The sequence below is a fragment of the Rhinopithecus roxellana genome, chromosome 12, assembly GCF_007565055.1.
Source record: "Rhinopithecus roxellana isolate Shanxi Qingling chromosome 12, ASM756505v1, whole genome shotgun sequence".
NCBI lineage: Eukaryota > Metazoa > Chordata > Mammalia > Primates > Cercopithecidae > Rhinopithecus > Rhinopithecus roxellana.
Window position 1 is genome coordinate 60,986,290 of NC_044560.1, and position 17,254 is coordinate 61,003,543.

Genomic DNA, 17,254 nt, shown 5'->3' on the forward strand with positions numbered 1-17,254 from the left:
GACCTCTCTACAGGAGTATACAAATGGTCAGGCTGTGGGGCTGCAACCCCATGGCAGTGTCTAGGAGTGAATGTTTACAGCTCCTTGAACTCCCAGTGAGCGTGTGATACAGGGTGCTCTCTTAGTTTGCCATCTATAGACGGCTTGTATTAACCAGTTCAATTAGACCCTCTATCTTGTCACAAGGACAGAGGGCTTTCTGTATCCTGGGTTCTTGCCTTGGTGTACCGGAAGAATCAGATCACATGTGGGCTTGGAGAATGAGTGCAAAGTTTTACTGAGTGGGAGTAGCTCTCCGATGATAGAGGAGCCAAAAGGGAGATGGTTTTCCCTCAGAGTTGGGCCATTTGGCAGCCCCAGCTTTCCTCCGACTGCCCAGGTCAAACTCTGCCTCATCCCGCCCTTCGATGGCCTGCCAGTGTGCCCTCGTCTGTTAGTGTGCTCTTCTGCCAGCGTGCTCCCACTGACATCCTCTGGAGTCCAGCCACCTGTGTCTTCTGCCAAACGGCTCCTCTGTCTCTGCCAATTGCCTGTCTTTGCCTTGCTGGGGTCTCGGGATTTTAGAGGCCCAGGATGCGGGTGTGGTGGGTCAGGGTGGTCTTGGGAAACGCAACATTTGGGGGAAATGACAGCAGTGCCTGTCCTCACCTAGGTCCATGGGAGTGGAGCCCTAGCCAGGGACGATGCCCTCCTACACCCAGCACTTCCCTTCCCTCCTTCTGTATCATTTAAAGGGACCATGCTCTTCCATTTCCAGCACTCCTCTATCATAAGGAATTCTGAAATTATTTTTTCCTCTTGAAATTAAAAAATAATCTGGACTCAAGTGTCAATTGAACACCTTATGGTTTTATTCTTGACACTTATAACCTTAATTAGGCATTAGTGACCTTTTCTGTAAAATGGGATAGTAATGTCTGTTCTACCATTCTCACATCACAGCTTTTTAGGGGGAGGTGGATATGTTGAAGACCATTTGAGCTAATGGCTATGAAATAATGTTTGACTCATAAAAGTACAATTTACTGTCAGTATTGTTACGTTATTTGTGATCTATAAAACAACATTGATTTTTTTATTTTGTAAATAAATAAGAAAATTTATTGCTAAATAGAAAATTGGTAGATCTATAATCCGATCCATATATTTCACAGACCAACAGAAACCAAATGGAGGATGTATAAAGTGATTAGAACCTCAAATGCATTACCTACTTCAGCATACACTCCACTTACCGTGATGCATTGATTTGTGTGCCAATTCATTACTTTATTTTTGCCAACAGATTTTCATTAAGATTCAGATCTATCAATTTGAATGTTCTTAGCATAAAGAGAAAATTAAATATTTAAGGTGATGAATATCCCAATTACCCTGATTTGGTCGTTACATATTACATGAATATATCTAATTATCACATGTACTCCAAAAATATGTACATCTATTATGTATAAAAAGATTAAATTATCTGATAAATCTATATATTTTACTTGGTTTATGCAGGGTGGATTAACTACCAAAGACTGCATTAAAGTTGGATGAAAATGTAATCTGGTTAAATTGGCCCAAAATATTAATCACTACCATTAGCACAGTAATCCATTATATTAGTATAAAGCTTTGTGTGACAGTGCAACTTTCACATAAATCTTTGATCAATCTTGGCAACAATAGTACAAGATAAGAAATTATCATTGCCTTTTACAGAGTGTTAATGCTTTGCCCAAAGTCATTCAGCAGGCAAAATGTTTATATATATATATACACACACACACACACAAAAACATATATTTATACATGTATATGTATATGTGTATATATAAATGTTTATATGTACATTTTATATACATATATGTATACATATATGTATGTGTGTATATATAAACATTTTGTCTGCTGAATGATATGTATATATTAAATCTACTGATCCCCAACAACATGATAAAATTGAAGCTGTGTTAGTTCAGAGGTAAGTTAATTTCAAATGTCATTTTAAAATATTGGTGTATTAATTTACAGATACATTGTAATCTAATTAAAATAAGACTCATTTCTACCCCAAATTGGTAGTGCCTTAATTTAGATGTCTAACTCAATTAATTCAGTGTCTGTCTTAACTTCCTAGAATTTTTTCTCAATTTCTACCTATGATCAGTTCCGGCATTCATGTTAGACCCTTAAGGCATCCTTATGAGTGGATCCTAGGGAAAATATTGGTACAGGCATGACAATATAGGCACAAAAATATTATTTGAGACCCCACTGTGTGTTAAATTTTGGAAATAGCGGGGGGATTTGACTCCTTTTGTTTTTATTAAATGTGATAAAAATATCATCCTGTAAAATAGCCTGGATAGATTTTTCCAATGTTGCATTTGAATGATATTTTATAAAGTAATGGCTTCAGAGCAAACTGAGTGGTGTCAGGAGAATTCTATTGGCTGTTTTTGTGATTTATTATCACACAAAAGAATTCTGCTGCTCATTTTAAGGTACATGCCATTGTGATTTTTTTGCTACCAGAAATAATTTTGGCTCCGTGATAAGAGATATACAGTTGTTCTTCTCTATCCTTGGGGAAATAAATCAAACAAATGACAGGTATGACACTAAATAAATGTTCACAGCATTTGAAACATAAATGATTTGTTTTTGAGTAGCAATTGAATTATGCTGTCAAAAGAAATGTCATTTTGCAATGATGAATTCTTAATCTTTAATTCCATTGTAAATCCCACCCTTTTCAACCTGAATCCTAACTTACGAAGATTTTTGAATTTAAATAAAAAAATCTCTAAATGTTTTACACTACTTTTTATACCTGTGAAGTTTTGTGCATAAGTTGTTAATAGTGTTTAAAGTGGTGGTGGATAATAACATTTTCTTTTTTGTTGCATAGTGAAGAAAAGATCATTTGCTATGATAAAACCCTAGCCGTGTAACCAAATGATATGATACAATATTTAATTGTGTTGCTCTACTGTGAATATGTTTTAGTGTAGTCTATAAAATTGCTTAGTTGATTCTTTACAAATATAAAAACAAAAACAAATTAATTATATTCTTAATAAAAACTGCCCTTTTAATAATTTTACATGCACTTGATCACTAATCATTTCCTTAAAAATATTTGAGATAGCAGATACTTTTGAAACTGTTGAGATATAACTTTATGAGTAACTATTTCATGTAAATCTATTGGAAAAACCAGATATATTTGTAATAATAACTGTAGTTTGCTTTGATTTTCATAGTGCAGACAGTAAAACAAAATATATTTTATGATTTCCCCAAGTTGCATTATGCCATTTTGTTTTGTTTTATTTTGTTTTCAAAATACTCAGCTTCCTATCAGCTATTGAAAGATGGGACAGAAAACATTTTTAGAATAGTGTAAAATGTAAGTATTCTTTATTAAAAGACACCGCTTTTGCTCACAGTTTCTTTGTTTCAAAATAAATGAAGAATATATTTTGGTAAAGATGAAACACAGTCTTTTTAGGAGCAAGAGCCTGCTGCATGTGGCAATATTTTAAATGGGAAACTCTCTGGTTGTGGGGAGATGTACCCAAAAAGGAACCGCAGATTGAATTTGAAAGCGTCTTTCAGATACAGCTGAGGATACTTTCAGAAAAAAAAATAATTCTTACATTTCTGAGACAGTGTTGTTATTGATTCTTTGGGAAAGCTACCATCCCACTTCTACAGGAAACTAAACTGGTCAAAGTATTCCTGTAAAACACACATGTGCATGTGTCTGCGCACACACACATGTCTTTTTAAAAACTCTTTAAATACTGAGCATAAAACAAAGACATATTAGGGACAAAACATTAGTGGTTATAGAAAAACTCATTATATTTTGTCTGAAATAAAGTTTAGAAAGACAACTATCTGAGGAGTTTCAGTAACTGAGTTCAGCAACATGATGGGCTATGTTGAGAGTATTTTGAAAAACTCATAGAACAAAGGGCAGATGGTGTAATTTACTATATTATTATGACTTATCCTTATATACTAGAGTATGCTTATGTATATATTACTGGGGCCTCACAGCACTGTGGAAACAAAGCAGGAAATTATTTTGCCTTGTTCAGATGAGGAAACTTTGAACATTTGCCTCAGGGTAGGGGTTGAGGTAGAACTTAAACACCCAGGTGTTTTTATTTTTCTTCTCATAGAACACTCACTCACACACACTATCCAACCTCTTTTTACTTTCAATTTTTTTTTTTTTAATGGAGAATGGGCATGTGAAGTGGCTCCAGGTCCAGCTGACCCTCTGTTCAGTGAGTATACCTGTGCTTGACCTCAAAGTCCTCACCGGTAAAAGAGATGATTGAATTCCATCTTCTTCTTTTATTACTATTCACTCCACCGTCTAAGACATGAGGATGATTTTCAAGCTAGAAACATAGTATATGATCAAGGGAAATTATAGAGTCAAATAAAGAAGAGACTCTAAGATATGGTAAAGGGCTTTATATAAGTTAGGGAATACTTGATAATTGGGCTGCTTCAAGACTAAAAAATCATGCAACTGTGCAGTCATGACTGCTAATGTGTCTCGAGGGCAAGTATAAATTATTTGCCAGCAAGGCATGTTAAGTCAACCTTTAAAAAATTATTACAATGTTAGACTGGTAGATTAGTTAGATTAGTTTAGATGTGTATATTACTGTGGAATGACAATATTTTTGTGTTCAAGTGTAGAAATCAATGCAGGCTAGATAATAATCAGGTTAGGTGGGATTTTAGGAGAATAACTATTTTAAAAGAGTGTTGACTGATAGGTAAAATTAACCTGGCACGTGGACTGTAATGACTGGCCATTGGGTACTATAACTATTTCTTGGAAGATATTTCCATCTATTACTTAGAGATCTGGTTCAATATTGCCGTTTTGTCTTCCTCAAATTCAGTCTTCTGTTAGATTTTCTGTTTATTAAACAAATATATTTTTAATGTTGATGTGTATAACTCTAAACAATCTGTTCAGTTGGTTTTGTTATTGAAGCAGTATGTGCTACCTAAATCTTTACCTACTTTTTGACTTAATCTCAGAAGACAGAGCTAGAACCTTGAGACCTGTGTTTAATGTTACTAAATGTTTCTATGCTGTAAATGTGTGGTCACTCATGAGGACTTAGATTTGGCAGTAAATTTTCCACTCTGCATAAGAGCAAGCAAAATATGCTCTATTTGTTTGAGTGTAATTACATTTTCCTTCCTATAAAATATATTTTTCCCAGTTTTTCTAGTAAATAATATTATCTCATTTTAGTAGGCTTTCTAATCCAGTAGTTATATTTTACATATTTTGATTACTGACTGAAGACTTAAGATTTGGACATAGACTTTAAGAAGAGATGAGTTATGTTAGGATAATTCTAAGGTCTATCCAAACTCTTAGACTTCTAAGGTGAACCCAAACTCTTATATTTCTAAGATGTATCCAAACCCTTAGAAGTCTAAGAGTTTTCACAGAAACCAAGAATTTCACTCTGAAAATACTATGCCTGGCATTGCAAACTTTTCTCACATTGCTGACATATATTTCTTTTAGAGATGCTTGTACGAATGTTTTACTAAGATATGCTATGTTAGGAGAAAAGTCAATAGTTATATGAGTAATACTAAGCTCACATTGATGTTCTGTTTCCTATACTACTTAGCTATTTGCAGCACAGAATCGAAACTACATAAGGCATAGTAAGGAAAGACAAGTAAAATATTTTAAAACAAATAACAACTGAAGAAACTCAGTAAAACTTTTGTTATCCAATGATTTAAATTTAATGCCAACATTGTCGCTGTTGATTAAATTTGAATCCCTAACTAAACTATATGTTGTTTCTGAAATGTTTTTAATGTGCAAAAGTATACAGATACAAAATCATCATTGCTTCATCTTAGATTACTTTACTAGATTTCAAATATACTCGATTTTATGTAGTGTTGATATTTTTTCAAACATGAACTAGATATCCATCTGCTATTGCAAAAGGGTGATCAACCAATATACTACCTCAATATTAGTCTATTTTATATTACCATATTTTTTGCTGTATGGGCTTCTATTTTAGGTGGCTGATCAAAATTAATGTGGTTCCTCTACCCAATGGCATTTATTTTGGTTATAAGATTAGAAATGTAAATTTGCAATAAAAGAAGAAAATAGAAAGCTGGTTTTAATGAATATTTTACATATGACTAATTAACAGAATCCCCTACAGGAATTTGGAAGTAATGAGAAATTGACTGAAGATAAATTAAAAATTAATAAAGGAGTCTCCAAACAACTTTGTTTATGAACATTTAACAGTTGCTTTCTTAGTTATGAATATTTCAAGCTGTTTTGTTATTCAGTATGTATTATTCTTGTAGTGTTCATAATTTTAGAGGTGATTAGACAAAAAGAGAGTAACACACAAAACAAAATGTCTTTAAAATGTTAAAAACCCACCTTGGGAAAACTTGCTAATGTAAAAATAATGGCTTAATATTCATGATTTTTGTCTAACGGTATATGCAAAACAGGTTTTTATATCCATATAAGGATCAAAAGCCCTTAAAAGGAGCAAAAGAAAACTCAGCAGTTTGATTTCCATGAACAATGTGACTACCTTTAGAGGAGGTTTCTGAGAAGAAGATAATGCTGGTCTTTGTCAAACATTTTGAAAATTAGTTTAAATGATACAAATTCACTCTTGCATGTAAATTGGTGAGAGCATCACCCCAAAAGGATACTCTCAAAACATCTTTCTTCAAGCACATTAGGTCTTAATTTATTCAGCTAGCTGAATATTTCTGGGCAATTTCCCTCCATGTTTGCAAACTAAAGGCATAAGTTGAAGAACTTTAGCTGCAATATGTCAAGAAAAAAATTTTTAAGCAACTTCAATTTCTTCTCAAAGTTAAAATGGAAGAATCAAACAGTTGGAATGGCATTTATTTTCTGTACTTATCATGTTTGAATAAAAACAACACCAAATGACTTTCAATTATCCTCTGCATATAATAAGTGAAATACATTTGGTAAATGTTCTACATAAGAATAATTTAAATGTAATTTTCAAATACATAGAAAGTATTCATTTTATTCATAGGGACATATTTTTTGTATATTTGAATGAATATCTACAAATAATAAGTTATAAACATTTAGTAATAAGAAGCAGCTCCTAATGTTACCTCAAGAATATACGATACATTTCTTGTAATATTAATATCTCTTAATATTTAAAACTCAGCAGATGTTTCAGAAATGTTTCATAAGGAAATAATAAACATAAGAGTGTTATAATACTGAAAGAATTTCAAAAGAAAATGAAAGTTAGATTCTCAAAGTTAGATATGTCAATATTCTTTAATCTTCTCTCAAACCTGAAATGCTGTAATAAGAAACTTCATGTTCTTGAAATACTATATACCTTTTAACAAGAAGGAAATATTTCCCATGTAACCTACAAATTTTTTAACCAAATTTAGTTGTACATGTTCTGATATAAACTGTTCTCATTACTATTTCAGTTCTACTATCAATCTGTCTGCAAGATAAATATTCCACTGTCCTTCAAAAGATCCTCCATAGCTTAAAAAGAGCCCACTATATATTGGTGAAAAGAATCAGAATCACTTATGCCTCATGAATTTCTTACTTTAATTTGGATTTTCTATGGTACATTGATTTTTTTTCACTGTAGATAAAGTGAAAAGATAGAAAAAGATAAAGAAAGATAAAGAAGCAAAAAGACTTAAGTCAGCAAGACATTGTAATTCAGGTGAATAGACTGCATTCAGTCAGAAAGAAAGGAAATGGAAATATTCAAAGAACAGAAAGAGAAACCAAGAGAAAGAGAAAGTGATATGAGAGAGGGAGGGGAAGAGGAAGGGATAGGAACCTTCAATTAACAGTAGTTACATGTTATGTGTTACATGCAAAACACATTGGAAATAATTCTTTAAGACTACATAATAATTGTTTCTTTATTCTTTCTTATCTTTTAGCCAGAGAAGAACGTAGCATTAGCAGACATTGTGTTTTCCCTGGTTACCATATCCTCTACCTCCACCCTATTGTTTCTCCTCCCCTCCTCCTCACTCACTCTTTCTTTTTCTCTCACTCTCTCTCCCTCCCTCTTTTTTCTCTCCCTCTTTCTTCTTTTCTATTCTCTTGCATATTTCTTGAATCCAGAGAAATATAACTTGCAAATAAAACTCTTGAAAAATTTGTATTTTGGAGCTAGCAAGTGATAATTATAGACTCTGTATTCTTAGTAATACTATCATTCCAAATTCTTCTCAGCCTTTTAACAAATGCAAAGACATTTTATTGTATTTTTTTTGCTTTTGTCGCATGCAAGAAAAAAAAATCAGCTTTTTTTTTTACTATCAGCAAATCATGAATAAAATTTCTATCAGCACCAAGTAAAATTTACCTTGAAGAATCTAAATGACTGCAATGAGCCATTTGATACCAAAACTGAGTTAAGATATACATTTTGATTTTTAAAAGTAAATATATAAAAATATCCTTACGTACTATTAGCTATACTATCAGGCATTCCTATTTCATTATTTATGGGGACGGTTTTAATATTGAAATAAACTTCTTAGTCTTCATTAGTAGGTACATAATGCAATTTAAAGTAGAAAAACTCAAAACTGTAACTGCAACTTTATTTTTCATTGCTATCATTTCCATCTTATTCAATCCTAGGTAATTTTTTTAGATGTTTTAGGACTTTTATGTTCTTCACATATTCACCATAAAATACTGACAATAGATAAACAATAGGGAAAAGACTTTTCAGCAAAGTATCACTCTCGTCGTCAAACATTACAAAGAAAACAGTCAAGAGAACAAACGATAAAGTAATTTAACAGAAATGTTTAGTTTAATGGCATAATTGAAAAACAACCAACCAATCAACTTTCTCTTCTACCAATGGAAAGAACGATAAAAATGACTCAAGAACTTCTACATCTTTGTCATAAAGAAGCTTTAAAAGAGGAAGAAGAAGACTGGGGACATGGTGCAACTGTTGTTAAAGGAATGCTATAATGCAGAAGGTCAAGGATTTAATAAATTCTAAAAGTTCTACATGTATCAGTGATAACTGTATTATTAGAAATATAAATGTATAGAAATATAAAGTATATGGTATTAAAAACAGACCATGCTAATATAAACATACATAAAGTATGTCACTTCCCTTGTAATAACAGTATAATGATTGATCTACAGTTTGCCCTTTGCCCGGTACTCTTAAACTACTCCTCCAATGGTCAATGGTGACCTTGAATCAACAGCTGCTGAACCCAGGAGACCCCACAGATGTTTAGATTCAACACCTAGAGGGTCCCACCTACCCTCTATGCTGTGTGTTCCCATGACTCCAGAAATAATTAATTGCAACTTACATTATTAAGTCTACAAGCAAGTTTGAAATCTAACTAGGAAAAGTAGCAACAAAGGCAAAATAAGCAGGAATTTGTTAGAAAAGCAATGAGAAGATTTTTTAAAATGCTTCCAGTTCAAGTCAGAATTAAGGTGAACATTAGGTCCCACCAGCTTTACAGAGCTGTAGATGTTTTGCTGTTGTTCTTTCAAAAAAGAAGAATCTACAATAAACATGTTCATTTGAGAAAAAATACTCTGTTTGTTAACTTTTTGTAGCCATCCCCAGGTTGCTTTAAACTTTGTATGTTCGAGAACAGAGTATATGCTGGTTAGGATGTGTTCATAGCTGATGCATCTCCAAAAAATTTTTCATGAAGGCGGCCAGCTTCTGAACATCTTCAATCGTGACAGCATTATACAGAGAGGCCCGGATGCGTCCTACAGACCTATGCCCTTTCAAGGACAACATATTGAGTTCAAGAGCTTTATCAAGAAATGTTTTTTCTAAAGCATCATCTCCTTTGGTATTGCCAGTGAGGGATGGAATGTTCATCTTGCTTCTACTTTGGGGCTCCACTGGACATACGTAGAATCCTTGAGAATTATCAATAATCTCATAAATCATTTGAGATTTGATGGAGGTAAGCTTCTCCATGGCTGCGGCACCTCTATTGTTTTTAATCCTCTCCAGGACCAAGACCATGATGTAGATGCTGAAACATGGAGGCGTGTTGTACAAGGAGCTGTTTCCAGCCTGCACCTCGTATTCCAAGACTGAGGGACACTCTCAGAGGACAAACCCCAGCAGGTCATCACAGACAATCACCACGGTGACCCCAGCTGAGCCAACATTCTTCTGAGCACCTGCAAAAATCACACTAAACTTGGAAACATCCACTGGCTTGGACAGGAAGTTTGAGGACATGACACAAACCAGTACTGCTCCCTTGACACGGGGTATAAAGTTAAACTCCGCACCATGCACCGTCTCATTTGCTCAGTAATACACGTAAGAGGCATCCGGATTGAGGTTCCAGGGGCTTGGATCTGGAATTTTTGTGTAACTCCCAAGTTTAGGGTGAACGATATTTATAGTCTCAAACTTCTTGGCTTCTTCTGCAACCCTTAGCTGACCAAGCTCCTGTCACCACATGGTCCGCACACCTTTCTGCTTTCAAGCCAATCAGTTTTAAGGGGACAGCACCGAACTGGCCGGACCCACCTCCTTGCACAAAAATCACCTTACAGTCGTCTGGAACGGCTAGCAATTCCCGCACAAGATTCTCTGTATTGTTAATAATCTTGGCAAAATCTGATGACCTGTGATTCATTTCAAGAACACTAATGCCAGCTCCTTTGTAGTCCAATAATTCCTTTTTATCTCTATCAACACTGAGTGAGGCAGCTTGGCGGGACCAGACCCGAAGTTGACCACCTGCCTTGGGGCGTCCACGGTGTGGCAGCGAGGGCGGCGACTCAACCAAGGAAGACCAATCGCGTGAAGGGCTAGCATTCCCAGCTAGGTAATTCTTACAGATAAATGGTTAAGTGAGTGGAGAACACAAACTTACAATGATTTGCCCAGTCTTCTAAGCAGACAACAAAGAAACAAATACATAAATTTAATTAAAGTCAAATTTATTTTAAAACATAAAGATAACTCTGATTCTCCACTGACCCAAGGTCTATTGAATACTGTGGTTGTAAACTCTTCATCCTTTGAAGTCTTTCGGGGAATCAGTATAACAGTGGCCAAGTTGTTTCTTTCTGGGTTTTTAAATGACACCCTATTGTATTGAAAAAAAAAAATTAATGACCCTTTTCAATTGTCCATCTATTAGGCACCCTAGTAAAGAAATGGTCTAAACACAAGCTGAGGAGTCAGGAAACTTGGAGTGTAGTTTTAACACCATTTTAAAGCCAATTTTGTGATTCTGAGTAATGTGGCAAAGCAATAGTTTTCGGTTCCTCAATTGTCTCACTGGAAAAGAAATTGCTGGATAATTTAAAGTAATATGTGTCAATAATTATTACTTAGTAATGGGAATATAGTAATAATTACATCCATTTTCTATGATTTTTCTGTAAAGAAACTACCAGAGAATTCATGGAAATTACTCTGTCTTTATTCTCTGGAAATTTTCTTTCCAAGTAGTGAGAATCAGTAAATGGTATTGAGTGCTCAATTTAAGTCTTGAGCAAACTGAAAAACAGTCAAACAACTAATAGATTTCCTTTGCATTAAAAAATGTGAAAGTTTAGGGAATTCAAAAGTAACCGTTTCCTAGATGGCCTACTTTTAGAAAGGATGAAATTTGATGTTAGGTGCTAGAAATTCAGAAACTTTCTCATTCTACATATAGGTGATTATGTTATAAAAATGTTACTAACATCCCCAGTTATACTTATTTAACATGGCATCTTTCTAAAAACACTTGAACAAAAGCAACATTTGAGTAAACCGCCACAGAAATTCTATCCACAACGAAGGAACTCATACAGAGCCTTAGCCCTCTGAAAGCAACCAGAAATGAAGCCAAATGATCATATGCAACATACACCACAGTCATACCCTCAAGGAAAAAAAGAATGAAACATTTAAAAGTCTCGTACAAATGATAGCAAATTCAAAAACAAGAAGCAACAACTCTTTCACATAAGAAGGCATCAGTACAAGATCTCCAGCAGTACAAAAAGAGTGTTTTGACACCTTCAAAGGATCACAATAGCTCTCTAGCAATAGATCCTAACAGGAATGAAAATTCTGAAATAACAGATAAAGAATTCAAAATATGGGTTGCAAGGAAACTCAATGAGATACAAGAGAAAGTTGAAAACCAATACAACAAAACCAGAAAATTTATTCAAGATATGAGAGATGAGATGGCTACATATTATTACAGTAATTTGGATATATATATAGATATATAGAGATATAGAGATATATAGAGATATATGTATATAGCTTCATATATATATAAATGGCTATAAATATGTATGGATATATATATATATGCATATATAACAGAACTGTGGAATTTAAAAATTCACTAAAAGAATTGCAAAACGCAATAGAAAGTTTCAAAAATAGACTAGACCAATTGGAAGAAAATAATTCAGAGCTTGAAAACTAGTCTTTCAAATTAACACAGTCAGACCAAAAAAAAAGTTTTTTGAAAGAACAAAGCCTTTGAGAAATATGGGATTATGTAAAGCAACCAAATCTATGACTTATTGGCATTCCTGAGAGAGAGGAAAAAAAAAAAAAAAAAAAACAACTTGGAAAACATATTTGAGAGAATAATTTAGGATTTTTTTTAACGTGGTTACAAAGGTAAAAATCTGGATATAGGAAATTTAGAGAACACCTGCTAGATACTACACAAGATGAATATCACTAAAGCATATTCATAGTCATCAAGCTATCCAAGGTCAATGCTAAAGAAAAGATCTTAAAGACAGCTATGGAAGGTCAAATCTATAAAGGAATTTCCATCAGACTAACAGCATACAGGTTCTTCTCAGCAGAAACCTTATAAACCAGTTCATATGCTGCTAAACTGAACTTTATAAATGAAGGAGGAACAGCCTTTCCCAGACAAGCTAGAGGATAGATGCTAGAAAAGTTTGTCACCACTAGACTGAACCTACAAGAAATGCTCAAAGGAGTTCTAAACATGAAAACAAAAGGATAATACTTGCTACCATAAAGGAACATGTAAGTACAAATTTACTGATCCTTCAAAGCAATTAAGTAAGCACTACAAAGTAACTAGCTAAAAATATGGTGATGCAAAGCCTTACATATAACATATAAATATTAATATCGAGCATAACTGATGTAAATTCTCCACTTAAAATTTACAGATTGGCAAATTAAATTTAAAAAATGAGACCGAAAGATCTGCTGCCTTCAGGAGATGCACCTAACATGTACTGACACCAGAGGTTCAAAGTAAAGGGGTGGAGAAAGATACATCACACAAAAGAAAAACAAAAAAGAGCAAAGGTTGGCATTTCTTGTAATAGATAAAACAGACTTTAAAATCACAACAATAAACAGAACAACACACACACACACACAGAAGCATGTTATATAATGACATAGGGTTCACTTCAACAACATTAAATTGAAATCACACAAGTACATGGAAACTAAACAACTTGCTTCTGAATGACTTTGAGGGAATCAAAGAAATTAAGGTAGAAATCAAAAAAATTATCTCAAATGAACATAGAGATACAACATATAAAATCCTCTGGCATACAGCAAAAGCAGTGTTAAGATGACAGTTCATAGTGACAAATGCCTGATCAAAAAGATACAAATATCTTAAATTAACAAACGAATGCCTTACCTCAAGGAACTAGAAAAACAAGAGCAAACAAAATGCTAAGCTAGCAGAAGAAAATAAATAAAAAAGATCAGAGTGGAACTAAATTAAATTGATTTTAAAATTTATAAAACAATCAATGAAGGCTCAATGAAACAAAACAGTTGGTTCTTTGAAAGGTTAAACAAAATAAATAGAATGCTAGTTAGATAAACCAAGAAAAAAAGAGAAAGAATCAAATAAGTACAATCAGAAATGACAAATGTCTCATGGCAGTTGATACTGCAAAAATATAAAAGATTCTCAGAGACTACTACAAACACCTCTATGTATACAAACTAGAAAACCTAGAGGAAATTGATAAATAACCGAAAATGTAACTCCCAAGATTGAATCAGGAAGAAATTGAAATCTTGTGCAACCAATAATGATTTATAAAGTCAAATCAATAATGAAAAACCTACCAACCAAAAATTGTTGAGGATCAGACAGATTCTCAGTGGAATTCTATCAGACATATAAAGAAGAACTGTTAACAGTCTTACTGAAAGTATTCTAGGAAATCAGTGAGTAGGGATTCCTTTCTAACTCACTCTACAAAACTAGTATCACCCTGTTACCAAAATTTGGCAAAGATACAACAAAAAAAGAAAACTACAGGTTAATATCCTTGAGGAATATAGACACAAACATCCTCAAGAAAATACTAGCAAACTGAATCCAAGAGCACAGAGAAAAGATAATTCATAATGATCAAGTAGGTTTCATCCCAAGAATATAGGAATGGTTCAACATCTGCAAGTCAATAAATGTGATTCACCACATAAACAAAATTAAAAGAGAAAATCATATCATCTCAATGGATGCAGGAAAAGCATTCCATAAAATCTAGTAGCCCTTCATAATAAAACCTCTCAAGTAACTAGGCATTGAAGGAACATACTGTAAGACAAACCTGCAGCCAACATGATACTGAAGGGTGAAACATTGAAAGCATTCCTCAGAACTTCAGCCAGCCAAGGATGTCTGCTCTCACCACTCCTATTTAACCATGGTACTGGAAGTCTTAGCCAGAAAAATCTGACAATGAAAAGAAAGAAAAGACAACCAAATTGAAAAAGAGGAAGTAAAAGTGTCTGTTTGCTGATGACATGATCTTATATGTAAAAGACCCTAAAGCTTTCATCAAAAGACTCCTTGACCTGACAAATAACTTCAGTAAGCCAGAGGCATCACATTACCTGACTTCAAACTATATGACAAGGCTGTAGTAACTAAAACAGCATGGTATTGGTACAAAAGAAGACACATAGATCAATGGAACAGAATAGAGAACTCAGACATAAAGCCACACACCTACAACCAACTGATTGTTGACAAAGTTTACAAAAATAAACTGCGAAATCAATACCCTATTCAATAAATGACATTGAGAAAGCTGGCTAGCCATGTGCAGTAAAAGTGGACCCCTACCTCTCACCATATACAAATATTAACTCAAGATAGACTGAAGACTTAAATATAAGACCTGAGACTATGCAATTCCTAGAAGAAAATCTAAGAAGAACTCTTCTAGATATTGGCCAAGGCAAAGAATTTATAACTAAGGTTAAAGGCAAATGCAATAATAAAAATGGACAAATGAGACCTAATTACACTAAACTTCAGCACATTAAAAAAAATAGTCAACAGAGTAAACTGACAACCTACAGAACGGGAGAAAAAAATGCAAACTGTGTATCTGACAAAGACTAATATCCAGAATCTATAAGGGACTTCAACAAATCAACAAAAACCAAACAAATAACCCAATTAAGAAGTGGGCAAAGGACATGAACAGACACTTCTCAAAATAAGACATACAAGAGGACAACAAACATATTAAAAGGTGCTCAACATACCTAATCGTCAGAGAAATGCAGATTAAAATCACAATGAGATTCTGTTTCAGACCAGTCAGATTGACTATTATTAAAAAGTCAAAAAATAACAGATATTGGCAAGGATGTGGAGAAAAGGGAAGACTTTATACACTGTTGGTGAGAATGTAAATTAGTCCAACCTTTATAGAAAACAGTTTGGAGATTTCACAGATAAATAAATATAGAACTACCATTCAACCCAGCAATCCCACTACTCAATATCTATCCAAAGGAAAAGAAGTTGTTTCATCAAAGAGACACCTGCACTTGTATGTTTATCACAACACAATTCACAATAGCAAAATCATGGAATCAACCTAAGGGTCTATTAGTGGTTGACTGGAAAAACAAATGTGGTATATTTATGCCATGGAATACTATGCAGCCATAAAAATGAATGAAATTCTGTCTTTTGCAGCAACATATATGGAGCTTGAGACCATCATCCTAAGTGAAATAAGTCAGAAACAAAAAATGAAATACTGCAGGTTGTCACTTTACAAGTGAAAACTAAACAATGGGTACACATAGACATAGAGATGGAAATAATAGACACTGGGAATCCCAAAAGGGGGTACAGTGGTAGGGGGTAAGGGTTGAAAAACTACTTTTTGGGTATATGTTTACCATTTGGTTAATGGATCCGTGGGAAGCCCAAACCTCAGCATTGCTCAAGGTATTAATGTAAAAAACCTGCACATGTACTCTCCCAATCAAAATAAGTAGCTTAGTCCTTTTAATTTAAAGAAAGTAGACTTCCATTTATAAAATAATTTAGAAATTAAATTATGAGACTTTATAAAGCCAACAATAGTAATCCTTCATTCATTTATAACATTATAGAGCTTGATTAAACTAGTGACTTTCTTAGTCTTCAAAATATTTATATATGCGATATCTCGCTGAGTTTTTAGCATATGGTATTTGTTCGAAAATATGTTGCTTCCTACATTTCTGTTGTTTGTGGAGGAGGTTGAAAGAGGGAATAGAAGTGTGTGTGTAGAGAAATTAGCTTTATGGAAAATAATATGTTCAACTTTAAGTATTAGAATTCTTGAAAATCAAAAAGGTAACGACTGATTAAATATTTGCAGTCCCAGATTCTATGCAACAATTCTTTAGAATAATAAATAATCATTAGACAATTACCTGAAAATAGTGAAGACATTTTCTGTGACAATTTAAGACAGAAAATATTTGTTTAATAAGTTTGGAATACATAAGGCAAAGTTGCCATTTAAACTTTAATTAACCCAATATTCCTTTACTATGAAAATATTTATGAAGCATACACTATGTGCCAGAGAGTTTTCTAGATTCTAGAGGTGCAGAAACAAACAAGAGAGATAGGGTTTCTTATCTTCTAGAGCTCACCTTTTAGTAAGAGGACATTAACGACATAAACATATAAAGAAATAAAATAACAAAGTAAGGTCAGCAAATACAACAAAAAGATGTTTATGAAAATTTGACAAATGCTGCTGGATGCTTAGTCATTATCCATCTTTTATTGCTAATAGAATATCGTTGTTGTTCAATGTGGCAAAAAATTCTATTTGTAAGTGTTCCTTGTGGCAATGTGATTCAGTTCT

The 17,254-nt window shown here is 33.5% G+C and overlaps 1 pseudogene; it reads right to left on the reverse strand.

Moving 5' to 3' along the window:
• Positions 1–9,722: 9,722 nt before the first annotated feature.
• LOC104656878 lies at positions 9,723–10,919 on the reverse strand (annotated as a pseudogene).
• Between the last annotated feature and the right edge of the window lie 6,335 nt (positions 10,920–17,254).